Consider the following 20600-nt stretch of genomic DNA (forward strand, 5'->3'; position numbering starts at 1 on the left):
AGCTAGTTTGCAGTCTTTGCAGCTTCATTTTGAAGTTCTTGTGTAGCTATGTTGTTGGGTAGCTCCTCTGAACAACAGTGTCCTAACGAGAGAGCACATTTTCTATGCCAGGAGAAATCGTGCCTCATTAGCTCTTTGTTATGGATGTATCCAAATAAATGTCACTAGAAAACAGCTTAAACAAATGCAGCTACCGATTTGATTCTTTCTGCACTGTATGACGTGATTGTAAGTTAGCCGTAGTTGGCTAGTTAGCAAGCTTAGGATAAGAATGTTTCCAGCCAGTATGGCAATGGAATATTTAGAACTTGTCATGCCTGCTCCCGCTCTTCCCCCCTGGCACCCGAGGGCGCCAGGCTGTCCTACGTTACACACTCCTGCCACCATCATTACGCACACTTGCCTTACCTCATCACGCGCATCAGCGATATTGGTCTCACATGGACTCAATTACCTGTTTATTACCTCCTATATATTTGTCAGGTCTCCAGCTCAGTTCCCTGCTGCTGCATTGATTGTCGTCTGTCTTTGTGTTTCCCAGTTCTGACGCTGTTCCTGTCCTGTTGCATGTCCGTTCCAATTATAATGTCAACTCCCCATACCTGCTTCTCTTCTGCAGCGTTGTTCCTTACAGAATGTAGCAGTCATCAAATGAAGCATCGTGGAGTGCTGGCGGTTCGGTTGGTGGTGACGTTGGGTCTGGGGGCTGCCGCCGATTGAACCTTACCTGCCTTATCTGGATCGTCAGGCTTCCGTGCCCTAGCCGGCTCGAGAGGTTTCCTTGCCCCGGGTTGGCTTGGAAGGCGCCCATCCCACGTCCGGCCTCAGCCGGATCGTCAGGTTTTCACACCCAGCCAGCCAGCTTGTCAGGCTGCTACGCCTCAGCCGGATCATCGGGCTCCCATGCCTCAGCGGGATTGACAGGCTTTCACTTCTCAGCCGGATCGTCAGGCTCCTATGCCTCAGCCGGCTCGCCAGGCTCCCACGCCTCTGTCGGTTCGTAGGGATTTTATGCCCAGCCGGCTTGTCCAGCTCCCGTGCCTCAGCCGGCCCGTCAGGCTCGCCCAGGTGGGACGCCAGGTGCCGCTAGGGGGGGGGGGGTACTGTCACGCCTGCTTCGCTCTTCCCCCTGGAACTCAAGGGCGCCAGGCTGTCCTGCATTACGCACTCCTGCCACCATCATTATTTACACCTGCCTTCCCTAGGCACACGCATCAGCATTATTGGACTCACCTGGACTCAATCACCTGTTTATTACCTCCCATATATTTGTCAGGTCTCCAGCTCAGTTCCCCGCTGCTGCATTGATTGTTGTCTGTCTTTGTGTTTCCCAGTTCTGACGCTGTTCCTGTCCTGTTGCATGTCCGTTCCAATTATAATGTCAACTCCCCGTACCTGCTTCTCTTCTGCAGGGTCATTCCTTACAGAACGAATGACTCCGTCACGTCCATAGATGCAGAACAAAAAGACTGAACGACTGGGTCACGTCTCTGACATCCGAACCAATAGAACGAACGACCAGCTGGCTTGGGTAGCAACCATAGATTTGTTCCTGGACTATATCTTGTGGTAGGATGAAATAGTATCAATAAATTCATCAAAATAAAGTTTTTAATGAAAATATTTCAGTCGTTATTTGAATATGTTGGTAACCCGTTGTATGTAAGTAATAATAAATATCACAAACCCCCGAGGTGCCTTATTGCTATTATAAACTGGTTACCAATGTAATTAGAGCAATACAAATAAAAGGTTTGTCATACCCGTGGTATATGTTCTGATATACCACGGCTGTCAGCCAATCAGCATTCAGGGCTCAAACCACCCAGTTTATAATGAGCAATATAGCTGGGAGCATCAACAGTGTTGTTTCCCCCAGAGATGGATCCCTCCCATTTGTAGAAGTTGATGATCACTTTGGAGGTCACCTCAGCAAAGCTAAGCAAGGGCAGCATGAAGTCAAAAGAGCGGGGTATGGTGAAAGTTAGGATTTGGGTCTCATTGGCAGGAGTCATCCAACCTATTTCAGTAACATCGATCGAAGGAATGTACAGGGTAGTGGGAAAGTTTAGCTCTTCAGAAGATTTTCCTCCCAAAGGCTCAACAAGGTAGACGGCCATTTTGTTCTGGTTGAACTGGTATTTGAATAAACTCCCTTACGAAAAAAGGTTTGAGTCAGAGTTCAGTATAATTGCAGTACACTGTAGTTTAACTGTAGTTAGAATGCAGTATAACTGCAGTATGTTGCAAATACTGCATCCAAAATAACACAATTTCTTTTACTGCATTAAGTTTGCACGGGAACTGCAGTTAGTTTTAAAACTGAAATCTTTTTTTTGTAAGGGCTGTCACCCTTGTAAAAACAAATAAACAAAAAAACAAGAAAGTGACAAATTAACTTATTGTCATTCGTGATGAATGTATCCTGTTTCCCCTGACACTTTGCCATTATTAAATTGATATTTAATTTTATCTCCTGAATTGAATGGATTGAAATGTAAATAACCCCAACCCATTTAATATGTGAATTGTCAGATACTTATGATTGAAGGAACAGATTCTCAGGCCCGGTGGGCACAGTGAGTTCAGCGAGGCTCCTCTTGTTTCTTCCAGCAACCTTGTGAAGCAACCTTGTCTAAATGTTGCTTGCCTAAAAATAGATACTTTGAGATTGATAATTTTTGTAGAGAAATGTTATCAATGGAAACAAAACTGCTGCAATTGGGAGTAGACAATTGGAAAAATGACTGCCGATGGCATTAACCAAAATATATTTCAAACACAGCGCCAACATCCCTCACCTCAATGGCTTTGGTAACAATGTGCTGCACTTTCATATCAGATTTAGCCACTTTCTGATCTAGTATGTCATCAATGAGCTTTTGTAGCTGCCTCTGGTAATCTTCTGTATTTGGGATGAGTTTTAAATCTCAGAGTTCAGGTCGGACTTCATCTTCACCTCAAACTTGTTGTCATATGTATGGGAAAACCAGATGTAAGACTTTAATCATTACTGTTTGCAGTTACATTTTGTTATTGACATTGTCAGGTCACACATCACAGAGAAAAAGCTGTCTGACACTTAGCATATCTCACAATGACTTTTTGCACAGAGGAAGACTGGAAAGAATTACAACACTGTCTTTTACCTGGAACGACCAACTAGAAACAACTGTGAAATATTGTGCCACACATCTTCTTCCCCTTGTCGTTGCCGTCTGTGACTGCCAGCTTTACTCCTGTCGTAATCAGGGATCTGGAAGTCAGTGGTTAGAGTGTCCTTGCAGTACTTCTGTCATGTTTTGTCTTAGATTGTCTTGTCATTTTGCTTTTCCCTCTGTTCATTTTCCCCCTGCTGGTCTTTTTAGGTTCGTTCCCCTTTTTCTCTCTCCCTTCCTCTCTCTCTTCTCTCTATCGTTCCGTTCCTGCTCCCAGCTGTTCCTATTCCCCTAATCAATCATTTAGTCTTCCCACACCTGTTCCCGATCCTTTTCCCTGATTAGAGTCCCTATTTCTCTCCTTGTTTTCCGTTCCTGCCCTGTCGGATCCTTGTCTATTGTTCACCGTGCTGTGTCTATGTATCGCCCTGTCGTGTCGTGTTTCCCTCAGATGCTGCGTGGTGAGCAGGTGTCTGAGTCTGCTACGTTCAAGTGCCTTCCCGAGGCAACCTGCAGTTCTTGATCAAGTCTCCAGTCTGTTCTCGTCTTTACGAGTAGAATTATGCCTTTTGATTGTAAAGTTACTTTACTGGATTAAAAACTCTGTTTTCGCCAAGTCGCTTTTGGGTCCTCATTCACCTGCATAACAACTTCAGTGTTACGGTCGCCTCTGTGGGCTCAGCACCTAATATGGAGAGGACAGATACAGTGCATTCGGAAAGTATTCAGACCCCTTAACTTATTCTACATTTTGTGACGTTACAGCCTTATTTTAAAATTGATTCAATTGTTTTTTTCTCCTCATCAATCCACACACAATCCCCCATAATGATGAAGCACGTTTTTCAAATGTATAAAAAAATCAAAACTGAAAACTCACATTTACATAAGTATTCAGACCCTTTACTCAGTACTTTGGTGAGGAACCTTTGGCTGCGATTACAGCCTCGAGTATCTTGAGTTTGACGCTACAAACACCTGTATTTGTGGAGTTTCTCCCATTTTTCTCTGCAGACCCTATCAAGCTCTGTCAAGTTGAATGGGGAGCGTCGCTGCACAGTTATTTTCAGGTCTCTCCAGAGTTGTTCGATCAGTTTCAAATCCGGGCTCTAGCTTGGCTGCTCAAGGACATTCAGAGGCTTGTACCAAAGTGTCACATCTGCTCCTGTTCCTCCCCCACAGCGTAAGACGTTGCCAGGGTACTACCCTCCGGTCCTGTGATTCATCATTACGCACATTTATCAATGTTGCGTAGAAAATTTTATAAATTAACTCGTACATGTAAATGTAGAATATTCACAAGAACAAAAAAGTTGGTATTCATCAATTGCTTGTACGCTTGATACCTGTAAGTATTTTGCCTTGATAAATCAGACACATTCTAAAACACTGTGCTAGTGCACGTGAAGTCTCATTTACAGTAAGAACCACCCTAAATGACCATTTATAGTGACAAACCTTCCATTTGAAGCTGCAAGAAATGCCACTAATTTCTGTCCGCCAACATGGAGAAATCAAAGTAGACAAAGAAAAAAAACTATTCAGACGCATAAAATATACTTTTGATCACCAAAGGGGAACCAAAACAAGCCATACTTTTTGGAGCCCTCAGCAATGGCTTGACAGATAAGATACAAAATAATGCTTGGGAGCAGGTTACAGCTGTGGTAAATTCAGACCTCAGTGTCTGGCTTCATTTGTGATGGTGATACTGAGGACCCTCTCCCAGACCCTGAAGGAATACTAGACACACCAACTGATGGTAAGTCAAGCTTTATTTTTGCAACTATATTCAGACATGGACCACATCTCAATATTTTTTCTTGACAATAAATATAACAAAATAAATGTAACAAAATTAATATAACAAAAATAACAAAACATGAAATCTTGACAGATGTGGGTGATTTGGCTGACCCCTCATCCCCAGGCCTACAAGAAGGGTGTCCTCTTTGGCGAGTGGATCTGGGTGGATCATTCAGGGGAATGCCATTTTTGATTGCAATGTTGCACACTGCAAGCCTTGACAATGTAGCAAACCTAAAAAGGAATTTGCACATTGTATTACATTCACGTAATGGCATTTGAAGGAATGTCATTGTAGAGGCAAACCTTGCTAGGCTGGTATTGCAGCCAGGCAATGCCCTTTCAGCAGGCCTATGGTGCGCTCCACTGTTGATCTTGTGCGTGCTTGGGCTTGGTTGTACCTTGCGTCTTGTTGGTTTGAGGGGTTTGTGAGGGGAGTCATCAGCCATGGTATTAATGGGTAGCCCCGGTGTCCTGCAGTATTGAACACAACCTTCAGATATTGTTTCCCAGTAGAGGTCTAACATGGCAAATAAAACCTTACAAATAAAACATAAGTCACTTACCAATAAGCCATCCGTCCTTAACAGCTCCGTCCTGGAGGTTTGGGCCGACTGAACTGTCCTGCACAATGAATGAATCGTGTGTTCCACTTGGCCGTTTGGCCACTACATTCAACAAAGCCAAATTTGAATCACAGAGGACCTGCACATTGACAGAATGATAACCTTTTCGGTTGAACAAGTTGAATTTGTTCAATGATGGTGCTTTTATTGTGATGTGGGTGCAGTCAACTGCTCCTATGACATTGTGAAATCCAGCTATGGCATGGAAATCCCTTTCCACTCTGGCATGTTGCACAGCAGTGGAAACTGTATGTATTGTGGGGTCAATTAAATAATGCCATGAAGGACTGCAGGCAATATTCGGCTCATGGTTGGTTGTGAAATGCCAGACCGATCCTCAATCTCCCGTTGGAATGTTCCTGTGGCCAAAAATCCCAGGGGAGAGAGGATTTGGGTACGCACTGGGATGGCATTGGTGCCTTTCGTCTCCCTTTCTAATACTGGAGAGAGTTGGTTGCAGAGATACAATAAACTATGCCTTGGAAAATGAAATCTACTAATAAGCCAAGTGTCGCTCTCAGCAAAAACATCTGCACGCTCACTGAAAACATGCTCCCTGCTTAATGCAGCTTGTGCTAGGTCCTCCAGCAATGCAAGATGTGCCATGTTGGACAAGTCACGATGCCTCAGTGTTGCCTTTAATATTATTTAACTGGTTTAACTAAATTGCCTCCAACCTTACATTCCACTCCCTTTCTAATTTATTTTATTATTTAATTAGGCTGAAATGGGTTCATATTTATGAATTTGATAGCACCCTGAGAAAACTATTAGTAGCATAAGTGTCTATGAAAGAAATACATGAATAAACCATTAATGTGTTATCTTTTTTCTTCATAGTTTATTATTTGATGCAGTATGTCAATCCCTTTCTCCATTTGGTGGATGGTATTTCATTAGCAGTTTCACTTTTCTACCACAAGGTGCTGTGTGTATGCATGGTCAGAGGTGTGCTTAAATTTACGCACGTTCTCAAGTATAAGAACAAATTAATAAATCCCACACTTTGCTTAGAAATTATTGCATTCATGTTTTACAAACATTTCTGCTTGTAGGCAACATTGATAAATGAGGGCCCTGGCACTCATCATTACGCACACCTGTTAATCATTATGATTCACACCTGGACTCCACTACCTTCATAATTTCCTCCCCTTTATATGTCACTCTCCCATGTTCACTCACCAGTTGGTATTGTTCTTGTGTATCGGCATTCTGCCTTACCCTTGCCTCCTCTCTCAATATTACTACCTACCCGCTCTCCTCTCCTTTACCGGTTCAAAGTCTCTACTGTCGATCTCTAGGATCCGGAACCATCACACACATCACCCAACCACTAAACCTCACCGTGGAGCCCAATCACCAGGAAAACATCCCCTTCATCACCAGTGCACTAGTTCACAAGATCATCCTCGGCCTACCTTGGCTTCAGCGCCATAACCCTACCATCTCATGGTCGAGGATGAGAATCACCAACTGGTCACCTGAATGCCGGAAGACCTGCTTTCCTGTCCCCTGTTTACACTTCAGTTGAGAGTCCTGTGGTTGCCCTTCAGCCCCAACATCCCGGAGGAATATCAGGGTCTAAGGGAGTTTTCCTCCAAGACCCGCGCTACCTGTCTCCCTCCGCATCGGCCCTGGGACTTTACCATTGACTAGTTTTCCGGTGCTACACCTCCGCGCAGATGCATCTACCCTCTGTTGGTGACTGAGACCCAGACCATGGAGGACTACATTCAAGAGGCGCTCCAACAGGGTTTCATCCGCTGGTCCACGTCCCCTGCATTGGTTGGTTTCTTCTTCGTGGCCAAGAAGGAGGGAGGATGCCCTTGTTATTGAGTCCACGGTAATCGAGACATCACCACAAAGTATCGGTACCCTCTCCCGCTGGTGCCGTCAGCCATCGAGCAGCTCCGCGAGTCCCAGTTCTTCACCAAACTGGACCTGCGGAGTGCCTACAATCTCATTTGCATCCGGGAGGGGGATGAGTGGAAGAGGGCGTACAGCATGATGTCTGGTCAATACGAGTACTTGGTTATGCCCTTTGGCTTTGTTCCAGGCATTCGTCAATGAGGTGTCCAGGGACATGCTCGGACGTCAGGTGATTGTGTACATCGATGACATCCTGATCTTCTCGACCAACCTGGAAGATCACATCACTCGCGTTATAGCAGTTTTGGCTAAACACCTGTTCATCAAGGATTATGTCTGCTCCTGCTCCCCCCCCCCCCGGCATATGACGTCTCTAGAGTACTTACCACCGGTCCTAGGATTGTATCATTGTGCACACCTGGCACTCATCATTATGCACACCTGTTAATCATTATGATTCACACCTGGACTCCATTACCTTTATTTCCTCCCCTTTATATGTTACTCTCCCATGTTCCCTCACCAGTTGGTATTGTTCTTCTGTATCGGCGTTCTGCCTTATGTTAGTGTCATGTTCTTGGTTTTGTTTTATTAAAATGTTTCACCTGCACCTGCTTCCGACTCGCCGCCCCTTCATTACACAAAGCCAGTCCTGTGTTGTCTTGGCTGTGTGCTTAGGGTCGTTGTCTTGTTGGAAGGTGAACCTTCAACCCAGTCTGAGATCCTGAGCGCTCTGGGGCAAGTTTTCATCAAGGATCTCTCTCTACTTTGCTCCATTCATCTTTTTCTCAATCCTGACTAGTCTCCAAGTCGCTGCCGTTGAAAAACATCCCCACAGCATGATGCTGCCAGCACCATGCTTCAACGTAGGGGTGGTGCCAAGTTCCCTCCAGACATGATGCTTGGCATTCAGGCCAAAGAGTTCAATCTTGTTCCTCATGGTTTTGAGAGTCTTTAACTGCCTTTTGGCAAACTCCAAGCGGACTGTCATGTGCCTTTTACTGATGAGTGTTTTCCATCTAGCCTCTACCATAAAGGCCTGATTGGTGGAGTGCTGCGGATATGGTAGTCCTTCTGGAAGGTTTCCCCATCTCCACAGAGTAAATCTGGAGTTCTGTCAGAGGGACCATCGGGTTCTTGGTCACCTCCCTGACCGATTGCTCAGTTTGGCCGGGCAGCTAGCTCTAGGAAGAGTCTAGGTGGTTCCAAACGTTTCTCATTTAAGAATGGAGGCCACTTTGTTCTTTGGGGACCTTCAATGCTGCAGACATTATTTGGTACCCTTCCCCAGATCTATGCCTCGACACAAAACAAAACGTGTGTGCCTTTCCAAACCGTGTGTGCCTTGCCTATCCAATCAATTTGATTTACCACAGGTAGATGCCAATCAAGTTGTAGAAACATTTCAAGGATGATCAATGGAAACATGATGCACCTGAGCTTAATTTCAGGTATCATAGCAACGAGTCTGAATACTTAATTAAATAAGGTATTTCTGTTTACATTTGTAATGAATTTGCTAAAATTCCTAAAAAACCTGTTATCGCTTTGTCATTATGGAGTATTGTTTGTAGATTGAGGACATTTTTTTATTTAATCAATTTTAGATTAAGGCTGTAAAGTAACAAAATATGGAACAGTCAAGTCAAGTGGTCTGAATACTTTCAGAACGCTCTGCAGACCCTCATCATAGGTACACTTCGATTATGACAGACAAAATGAGAAAAAAAATCCAGAAAATCACATTGTAGGATTTTTAATGAATTTATTTGCAAATTATGGTGGAAAATAAGTATTTGGTCACCTACAAACAAGCAAGATTTCTGGTTCTCACATACCTGTAACTTCTTCTTTAAGAGGCTCCTCTGTCCTCCACTCGTTACCTGTATTAATGGCACCTGTTTGAACTTGTAACATCATATAGTAATGCTTAATATAACTGATGCAAGTTGAGGCTGGTTTAAGTCAAGTTGTTCTACATTTTTTTAAATGATGGCATTTAAAACAAACTGGATTCTTAATATGTATGTGAGCTAACCATAATGTGCCACTTATATTTAAAATTCAATTATTAGAAGTAAAATAATTTAAGTTGAAGTTAGAGTAATTCCCACCTGACACTGAATAGAAGCTGAGTGGTTCCCTTGGGTGCAGATATGAAGAGTTTGATAACATTCTTGCTAATGGTGACTTTGACACTCAGGGAACTCACATGGTATATGCTGGTGTGCATCTCGATGCCAGCCACCACAAACTCAGAAATGTCGAGGCCCATTTGTGTAATATACTCCACATCAATAGATTGCATGACATACAGCTGCTGCTACAGGTAAGAAAGGCATAATTTACACGTAAAAATCACCTAGGAACCTAAATAAATGAAAGAATTTGTCCAAATATAGTCAAAATCCATCAAACATGTTCCATAAGACCTATACATGTAATTGAATAGAAGCAAAAGAGCAGGCAGTTTACCATGCCAGGGGAAAAGTTCAGACCTCGCTTAGCTCCAGGGGCAAAGACACCAGACAAGGAGAATTTCAGGGGTAAGCCAGACACAGAGGGAAGGGAAAAACTCTAATCCAGGAAAATATAGTGGGAATGAAGCTCATTGTCAATGCTGGACATCAGAGACTGCATGGCTAATTGAAACAAAGAGACTTTGGGTGTGAGTCAGTTATACTCTAAATGTATAGAAATAATTGAAATCATGTTTAGCTTCATTTGTAATTTACTGTTTCGTTTAGTTATATTGTTTCCACATACTGTATATTATTATATGCTTTCCCCCTCAGAATGACCTATTCAGTCAACAATGATTTACCTTAAGAGGCATTATCTTGAAGAACACGTCAGTTCATAGCTAGGGTCCGGGGCCATGTGCTCCATCTCACTGGACTTGATGTATCCAACTTCATCTCCAAGAATCCTTAGGTAGGCCATGGCCTCAGCGGAGTCTTGAGAGTGCAGTTCCCTGACAAGCTTTTGGAGGTTCTGTCCAATGTCTCTTACGAGGTCCTGTGGGGCCTGTAAGATATGGATGATTAAAAATGTCTTTGAATACTTCAGCTCACACTGACAAGCCAAACAAAAAGACTATTCCTTGAGCAGCAATATATCAAATTATACAGTTTTCCAGCACCTGTTGGACTGAGTCTGGCATCTTGAGACCAGCCCAGTACAGGCCTTGGAGACAGGGGTGAAACCTTGCTCTCCAAAAAGGGCCTCAAGGCTCAGTTCATATCCATTTCCTTCAATACAGACCTTGAAAATGGAAGTGGGAAAAAAAGGGGGAGACAAGATATCAATGTAATCACACCAATATTGATGTAATATTCATTTAAATAAGAAACATTTGAATGAAATGTTTCATTTTATTATATAAATATATATTTTAAAGTTTCTATAGTTTAAAAAAAAACTCTAACATATCACTGTTATACCCAAAGGCTTTGAAGGTGGTCTCCAGCAGGACTGCCTTTGGCAGGGATGCTGTGGAATCAAAGATCATGTTGCTCTTTATGGAGCCCATGGCGGTGTCCGTTTTGCAGGTGCAAAACGGACGAAGTGGTTATTAACAGAGTGCTGATGCAATGCCTCCTCGATATACTAACTGTCTTATTCTTGAGGAAGAGAGAAAGAGAGCACTTTTCAGAACCCACAACTTGCTTGAGTTGCACAAATGATTATGGGGATTAGGACAATAAAGGGTATTATATTGCTGCGATTCTATTGAACACAATCAAGCCCATGATTTTGCAGCTGGACAGACAGATGAAAAATCGGTGGTGGAAAAAGTACCCAATTGTCATACTTGAGTAAAAGTGCACATACCTTAATAGAAAGTTACTCAAGTATAAGTGAAAGTCACCCAGTGAAATACGACTTGAGTAAAAGTCTAAAAGTATTAGGTTATAAATATACTTAAGAATCAAAAGTAAATGGAATTGGTCAAATATACTTATGTAGCAAAAGTAAAAGTGTAAATCATTTAAAATTCCTTATATTAAGCAAAGCAGAAGACATAATTTTCTTGCTTTTAAAATGTACAGAGGTACACTCCAACACTCAGACATAATTTACAAACAATGCATTTGTGTTTAGTGAGTCTGCCAGATCAGAGGCAGTAGGCATGACCATATGTTCTCTTGATAAGTGTGTGAATTTGACCATTTTCCTGTCCTGCTAAGCACTCAACATGTAATGAGTACTTTTGGGTGTCAGTGAAAATGTATGGAGTAAAAAGGAAATTATTTTTTATAGGAATGTAGTGAAGTAAAAGTAAAAGTTGTCAAAAATATAAATAGTTAAGTACAGATACCCCAAAAAACGACTTAACTAGTACTTTAAATATTTTTTACTAAAGTACTTTATGCAACTGTGAAAAATAGAAACTCAATGAAGATGATTTCCTTAGCCAGGTGTCAAATACATATACAGTAGGAGATACAGAAAACATCAACACCTTCCACCACTGTGATAAATGAATCATGTAAATGAAGAGGGAGTGACTGAACATATCATGTAGAAAACCGTCACTTACTGTTGCATTTTGGGATCAACAAAGTGGCAGATGTTGTCAAGGCGGCAGGCCACAAAGCTCCTGACCTGTGGGTCCTGCTCGTCCTTCAGCACGGTGATCACCTTGCTAAACAGCACATTGTCAGGACTCTTCATAAGCACCAGATAAGCTGCCACACGTTTCTGGATGGGGCTCTCAGCATCTTGGTATCCCTCCAAGAGAGTTTTTCTGACCTGTCATCCACAGCACACATATTTCTAGCTGTATCTGTATGTTAGGTATAAAACAACACAGTACGTAAAACGTGACTTGTAATATTGCTTATAAGCGGTTGTATACCCTTAGTATCAGGAAAGTCATATCCTCATCCCTTGAGCAGTCTCCCAACATGGTATCCATGAACTCTTTCACCTATTTGACCTCAGGGGTGGGATGTCCTGGGTGAAACCTGCGGATGAGATTTGGGAATATGTTACCCAGTAGTTCTGAATTTTATTGTGATGTATTGCCCTCTGGTGGTTAACTTTAAAAAATAATTGAATAAAAAATCTAAATGGCCTAAAAAGCTTTTATGGTCAAATTAACATTAACATTTTCCCAGATTAAAAAAAAAGAATGAAAAAAAGAAAGAAAGGCAATTGATGAGATATATATGATTCCAGTTATTTTGGGATGAAAGACTAAGTCCACTTACTTCCTGACAGTGTTTGCCAGAGCGTACATAATGTCTTTGCTTTGTTTGTATTGGGCCAAAATGAGCATATCTCTGACCCATTGGAAGTCAGGACTGGACTGTACACAAAGATGTCCCCATACACAGCTGTGCTGCTCATTCTCCTGATGATTTGGAGGATGGATAACCGTTTTACAAGAGGGACTAGTAGCACATTCTATATACAAATGATCAATACATGTTTTATTTTAATGGTAAATGTTTGCACTAACTTCTCCATTGCAGTCTGGAAGGCCTCCGCTCCTGCAGCCTGTCTATACACAGCCTCTCCCTGGGGGTCGATGACCAACATCTCACAGAAGGCACAATCCGCCGTGTGAAGAACGAAGCTGCATTCTAGTAGGACATCGAGTTCCACCTGAATGAGGAGGATGATAACCAGAGAGGAAGGGTCAGGAAGTGAGGAAGGATCAGTAAGATAACAGTTCCCCCCAGTTACCAGCAGGCATAACTCGAGCCACAAAAACAAACAAAGGCCTACCTGACATGACATTGGGGCCATTCCTGAGGTTGGATGTCCCAGTCACGTCATTTTTTCTCTCTGTCATGTATTGGTATAATTACAGTATTTCGTAAAGGTCTTTAACCTTGCTGACACTGGAGATCACACATAATGGGCAAATCAATTTGAATAATTTTACTGCATGAACAAATATTATATCACCTTTATCAATATTTCTCATATGCTACCTAAGTTTTAGATGTTTTCTCCAAATTGAGTCAATATTTGTTTAGACAACATCCTGAGTTCACAGTCAAAGTCCCACAACACCACTGGAACTCTGGACCCTTTAAGTACTAAATGGCAATTCTCTTAATGAATAACATCAATTGTACTGAATCATAAACATTATGGTGCAATGTTCAGATCTAGCCAGGTCCAGCTCTGTTATCTCCAGTTCCACTTAAACAAAAAATCCTAAAGCTGAGGTTATTGATTAAGGTCAGTCTACAGGAAACCTGCTTGTACCTTGTTTCCTAAGGCCCCTGCCTACATGCTAAGGATTCACTCAGGGCCAAATCATCACTGAAGACAAATCATCACTTAAAACAATCAACATAACTTTTCAACAATCAACATAACTTTTCACTGAAATAATTTATTAACTGAATGTAAGATTAACAGGTCAAGTAAATCCTTAGAGACTTCTGTTCATCAGCATTCTCACTGCTTTTGTCACGACTTCCGCCGAAGTCGCTTCCTCTCCTTGTTCAGGCGGCGTTCGGCGGTCGACGTCACCGGTCGTCTAGCCATCGCCGATCCACATTTAATTTTCCATTTGTTTTGTCTTGTTTTCCCACACACCTGGTTTACATTTCCCTCATTACTTGTCGTGTATTTAACCCTCTGTCCCCCCCCCCATGTCTGTGTGGGGAATTGTTTATTGTCAAGATTGGCACACTTCCTGCTGGTTTGTGCCAGGTTTTGTTTTATTACCCGTGCTTTGTGGCAGCCGGTACTTTGTACTTGGGTTTTGTACTTTGTGCTGCCTCGCTTGTTCGTTGGACATTTGTTTTGTAATGAGGTTGCGTTCTGTGCAAATGATTGCCTTAGTAAAGGGCTTTGTCCACTCATCTCTGCTCTCTCTCTGCTCTCCTGACTTCTATGCACCAGCTACACTCACCAACTGACAGCTTTTCTCTAAAAAGCAAATAAAAAAGTCCTCATGTTAGTAAACATCTTAACATTGGTGTTGCATTTATTTATTATTTAGTTACATTGAATCTGTGTAAATGTCAGAGACACGAGGATACATTTTTAGACATCATTTGGTCTTTTAGGAAGTAAAAAATTGTATTGAGACCTAAATTAGCTTGGATATTTACTCAAGGATAAAGTGGGACAGCAGTATAGGACACCAACTCAGAAATATGCTTTACACTAATGAGAGCTTGAAGAAGTTTAGAAACGGACCTGGTCTATCTAAAATCATGTTTAATGTAATTAATTAAAGTATAGTGTAGTATGGAATAGAATATATATATTGTTTTTACATATTACAAAAATATTTATCATCCTATATTGACAAAATACAATGCAAATGAAGAATGGTCTTCACCATCAAAATGAGATATTGGTGCAGATCTTGGGGTCCCCCATGATGGGAAGCTCTGTCTCTTACGTTTAGTTGAGTTCTCTCTAGAATAAGTGTTTTGCAGATTTGTCAGTATTGATTCTTCCATTTGGCAATTGTTTTGCGTCAAAATATAATTGTCTAATGTTTTGTTGCTCAGGGATCTTGTCTATTGTCCTGTAGGAACTTACAACATCTACCTGTTGCGCGTTATGTAGGTCAATATACTGTATGAGGAATTATATCTATTCTTTGCTATAATGTTCCATACCGTTTTTGGAAATGTTGTACAAAAGTATATTATAGTCATGCTGAATAAGAGTAGGATTTGGTATTCTTTTTAAAAAGATTTTGGAACTTGCAGAGATCTGATGCAGGTACTGATAAACCTTCAATTGAACCCTTCCTTTATATTCGAAAAAGCTAGGTACGGATGATGTTCTGGGTCAATTTGACCCAGTACAGTAATAACTTTGATACATGTGCCAAAGTCATAGTCAATCAAATTATTACATTTAATGACATTTAGGACAGTTTTGCCAAATTTCAGATCACTGTCGTTTGGCCTCTGAACATCACAGGGAAACATACTTATATCCTTATGACAGTCATGGTTTGACCTCTACTGCACATGAAGCCATGTCTCTAGCACAAAGGTCAAATGTCAAATTGCAGGTAAAATTGCAGGACAAGTACAGAGTCAAATACAGATCAAGTACAAAGTAGTGTGTTTTGTTGTTGTTGTTTTTTAAATTTACAAGTTCATTACCCCTACCTAGAGGACTAGATGAAGGGTCATGATGATTTAAAAAAAAACGTTGTATTTCAGGTCACTTCCATGTAAAAGGTCCCATGAGCCCCAACATGTGAAGTTCATAGGAGCCCATCAAATTGGATGTTAATGAATGTTAATGTAAATGAAAGCTAAGAGTCTTTAAATCAAATCAGATCAAGTTTATTTGTCACGTGTGCCGAATACAACAGGTGTAGACCTTACAGTGAAATGCTTACTTACAGGCGCTAACCAATAGTGCAAACAAGGTGTTAGGTGAACAATAAGTAAATAAAGAAATAAAAAAACAGTAAAAAGACTATAAAAGTAGCGAGTCTACATACAGACACCGGTTAGTCAGGCGGATTGAGGTAGTATGTACATGTAGATGTGGTAAAATTGACTATGCATATATGATAAACAGAGAGTAGCAGTAGCATAAAAGAGGGGTTGGTGGGTGGTTGGTGTCGGGACACAATGCAGATAGCCCGGTTAGCAAATGTGCAGGAACACTGGTTGGTCGGCCCAATTGAGGTAGTATGTACATTAATATATAGTTAAAGTGACTATTCACATATGATAAACAGAGAGTAGCAGAAGCGTAAAAACAGGGGTTGGGGGGGGGGGGGGGGGGTACACAATGCAAATAGTCCGGGTAGCCATTTGATTGCCTGTTCAGGAGTCTTATGGCTTGTAGGTAAAAACTGTTGAGAAGCCTTTTTGTCCTAGTCTTGGCACTCCGGTACCGCTTGCCATGCGGTAATAGAGAGAACAGTCTATGACTGGGGTGGCTGGGGTCTTTGACAATTTTTAGGGCCTTCCTCTGACACCACCTGGTGTAGAGGTCCTGGCTGGCAGGCAGCTTAGCCCCAGTAATGTACTGGGCCGTACGCACTACCCTCTGTAGTGTCTTGCGATCAGAGGCCGAGCAATTGCCATACCAGGCAGTGATGCAGTCAGTCAGGATGCTCTCGATGTTGCAGCTGTAGAACCTTTTGAGGATCTCAGGACCCATGCCAAATCTTTTTACTTTCCTGAAGGGGAATAGATTTGGTCATTCCCTCTTCACGACTGCCTTGGTGTGCTTGGACCATGATAGTTTGTTTGGTGATGTGGACACCAAGCAACTTGAAGCTCTCAACCTGCTCCAGGGATAGGTTGTTATTCTGGCACCACCCGGCCAGGTCTCTGACCTCCTCCCTGTAGGCTGTCTCGTCGTTGTCAGTGATCAGGTGATGATGGTTTTAGAGTCATGCCTGGCCATGCAGTCATGGGTGAACAGGGAGTACAGGAGGGGATTGAGCACGCACCCCTGTGGAGCTCCAATGTTGAGGATCAGCGTGGTAGATGTTTTGTTACCTACCCTCACCACCTGGGGCGGCCCCTCAGGAAGTCCAGGATCCAGTTGCAGAGGGAGGTGTTTAGTCCCAGGATCCTTAGCTTAGTGATGAGCTTTGAGGGTACTATGGTGTTGAACGCTGAGCTGTAGTCAATGAATAGCATTCTCACATAAGTATTCCTTTTGTCCAGGTGGGAAAGGGCAGTGTGGAGTGCAATAGAGATTGCATCACCTGTGGATCTGTTTGGGTGATATGCAAATTGGAGTGGGTCTAGGGTTTCTGGGATAATGGTGTTGATGTGAGCCATTACCAACCTTTCAAAGCACTTCATGTCTACGGACGTGAGTGCTACGGGTCTGTAGTCATTTAGGCAGGTTTCTTTGTGTTCTTGGGCACAGGGAATATGGTGGTTTGCTTGAAACATGTTGGTATTACAGACTCAATCAGGGACATGTTGAAAATGTCAGTGAAGACACCTGCCAGTTGGTCAGCACATGCCCGGAGCACACGTCCTGGTAATCCGTCTGGCCCCACAGCCTTGTGTATGTTGACCTGTTTAAAGGTCTTACTTACGTCGGCTACGGAGAGTGTGATCACACAGTTGTCCGGAACAGCTGATGCTCTCATGTATGCCTCAGTGTTGATTGCCTCGAAACGAGCATAGAAGTGATTTAGCTCGTCTGGTAGGCTCGTGTCACTGGGCAGCTCTCGGCTGTGCTTCCCTTTGTAGCCAGTAATAGTTTGCAAGCCATGCCACATAAGACGAGCGTCGGAGCCATTGTAGTATGATTCAATCTTAGCCCTGTATTGGTGCTTCCTGCTTTAATTTTTGCTTGTAAGCAGGAATCAGGAGGATAGAGTTGTGATCGGATTTACCAAAGGGAGGGCGAGGGAGAGCTTTGTACGCGTCTCTGTGTGTGGAGTACAGGTGATCTAGAATTTTTTAATCTGGTTGCACATTTAACATGTTAATAGAAATTTGGTAGAATTGATTTAAGTTTCCCTGCATTAAAGTCTCCGGCCAGTAGGAGTGCCGCCTCTGGGTGAGTGGTTTCCTGTTTGCTTGTTTCCTTATACAGCTGACTGAGTGTGGTCTTAGTGCCAGCATCTGTCTGTGGTCATGAAAAGTATAGCTGAAAACTCTCTAGGCGAGTAATAAAATGTACTTTATATTTAGGTGAGTTTTGGAGAAATGATTTGCCTTTTGTAAATTTAAGAAACATTGAATTTTTCCTTGTAATTCCGTTAACAGAAACCAATATATCTTTAAGATATTTTCTAATTTCTCGCCCTCGTGGGGAGGGAGGACAATGAAAGTTCACAGAAATAACAAAAGTAGACCTACCAATTAGTTAGTGTTTTTACTGATATATATTCTTGTTAGTGAATTATGAATTAAACTCGTAGTTCTACCAGAATTACTGCATTTGAATCGGCTATGGGAAATCATAGTATTCACAAACCACAATTGGGTCACCTGCAACTGTCCTCCCTTCCACTGGCATACTGTTATGTTCAGCTCATAACTGTTTCTCTTTCAGTCATCTTGTGGTCAAAGTGAGAGTGTGAAAACAGTCTGGACAACCCCTCCCTTATTCTCTCTTCTCTCTCTCTCCAGTTAATGTTACCTCTCCAGGGTCTTCCTGACTCCTACCCATGAGCCCCCTCTCTTTCCATTTACTGTAACCAGCATCCGCACACACACTTGACCATCATTGGATGTCCATGGACATTGAAAAGTAGTTGAAATTTGGTCATTCAGCTCTGGTCTTGATTTCAACGTTCACAGACAATGTTTTATGGGCCAGTCCAGTCCGGCCTTGACTTCAACTTCCACAGTAGTTGATCTTTGACCTTAACTTGGCCCAAACATAGATATCCATGACTGGAGACTGGACCAAATCTGAACCAATCACAGAATTCCATGTTTCACAAGTTTGGACAGCACAGCACAGGAAAGTAAAGAACAGTAGAGAATAGTTCAGTATGCCACGCTGATTCTCAAGGGGTGCGGGCTCAGTCCCCTCCTGCAATCCCTGTTCACCCATGACTGCATGGCAGGGCACGACTCCAACACCATCATTAAGTTTGCAGACGACACAACAGTGGTAGGCCTGATCACTGACAACGATGAGACAGCCTATAGGGACGAGGTCAGAGACCTGGCCATGTGGGGCCAGGATAACCATCTCTCCCTCAACCTGATCAAGACAAAGAAGATGATTGTCGACAACAGGAAAAGGATGAACGAGCATGCCCCCATTCTCATCGATGGTGCTGTAGTGGAGCAGGTTGAGAGCTTCAAGTTGCTTGGCGTCCACATCACCAACAAACTATCATGGTCCAAACACACCAAGACAGTCGTGACGAGGGCATGACAAAACCTATTCCCTCTCAGGAGACTGAAAATATATGGTATGGGTCCTCAGATCCTCAAATAGTTCTACAGCTGCACCATCAAGAGCATCCTGACTGGTTGCATCACTGTCTGGTATGGCAACTGCTCGGCCTCCGACCGCAAGGCTCTACAGAGGGTAATGCATATGTCCCAGTGCATCACGGGGGCCAAGCTTCCTGCTATCTAGGACCTCAATACCAGGCAGTGTCAGAGGAAGGCCCTAAAAATTGTCAAAGACTCCAGTCACCCAAGTCATAGACTATTCCCTTTTCTACCGCACGGCAAGTGGTACTGGAGCACCAAGTCTTGGTTCAAAAGGCTTCTTAGCAGCTTCTACACCCAAGCCATTAGACTCTGAAACAGATAATCAAACGGCTTCCCAGACTATTTGCATTGCCCCCTCCCCCCTCTTTTACGCTGCTGCTACTCTCTGTTCATTATCTATGCATAGTCACTTTAATTCTACCTACATGTACATATTACCTCAGTAACCTCGACTAACCTGTGCCCCCGCACATTGAGTCTGTACCGGTAACCCCTGTATATAGCCTCGCTACTGTTGTTTTACTGCTCCTCTTTAATTATTAGGTATTTCTATTTTTTACTTAACACTTATTTTTCTTCAAACTGCATTGTTGGTTAAGGGCTTGTAAGTAAGAATTTCACTGTAAGGTCTTCACCTGTTGTATTCTCCGTACGTGACAAATCAAATTTGAACACTGAAGAATACATTAATTGCACTATAACAGTGACAAGCGGTAACCACAAACTGTTGGGGCCTACTTCAAGATGTTCCAACAGCAGAGTCTCAACAGGAGAGTCCCAACACCTTACCACTGCTACACCTGGCTATCAGCGGAGCCTTGTCTAGCAGCGAAACAGTTCATTTAGCCTCATTTACTGACTTTAAAAAAACATATTTGATATGGCTGACTTGCTTAAACAAATGTGGTTTCTACTGACAATTGAGATGTGCAAACTATGGCATAAGGGGACGACAAGCGGATAAAAGGCAATCCGTAACTTCGATTAAGACAATGGGTGAACTAGGATAGACGTAATCAATAGAACTATTTGTTCAGCACTTTTCAAAATGTACAGCGACAGAATTCAGAACATGGGCCGTTCTTACAGTGTTCTCCCTGTGCACCAAGTCAGAACCATAGGATGGATAAATAAATGGGGCATATAAGCAGACAATGAAAGCTCTTAAAATATTTGATAATTACATGTTCACCACCAAGTCAGAACAGTAGGCAAAAATAAAAGGGGGAAATAGACCAAATGATTAGGGTGAG

General features: G+C 42.6%; 1 long non-coding RNA gene and 1 pseudogene across 1 annotated transcript; both read right to left on the reverse strand.

Annotated features, from left to right (window-relative positions):
• Nucleotides 1–759: 759 nt before the first annotated feature.
• On the reverse strand, nucleotides 760–3299 carry LOC124001401 (annotated as a pseudogene).
• An 8386-nt stretch (nucleotides 3300–11685) lies between these two features.
• On the reverse strand, nucleotides 11686–14703 carry LOC124002113. The gene is made up of 4 exons (XR_006832912.1): nucleotides 12930–14703; nucleotides 12679–12821; nucleotides 12324–12432; nucleotides 11686–12217 (listed from the first exon to the last, which is right to left on the reverse strand). It is a non-coding gene; the product is annotated as an uncharacterized LOC124002113 (long non-coding RNA).
• Nucleotides 14704–20600: the final 5897 nt, after the last annotated feature.

This window comes from Oncorhynchus gorbuscha, linkage group LG17 (genome assembly GCF_021184085.1).
Source record: "Oncorhynchus gorbuscha isolate QuinsamMale2020 ecotype Even-year linkage group LG17, OgorEven_v1.0, whole genome shotgun sequence".
NCBI classification, from domain to species: domain Eukaryota; kingdom Metazoa; phylum Chordata; class Actinopteri; order Salmoniformes; family Salmonidae; genus Oncorhynchus; species Oncorhynchus gorbuscha.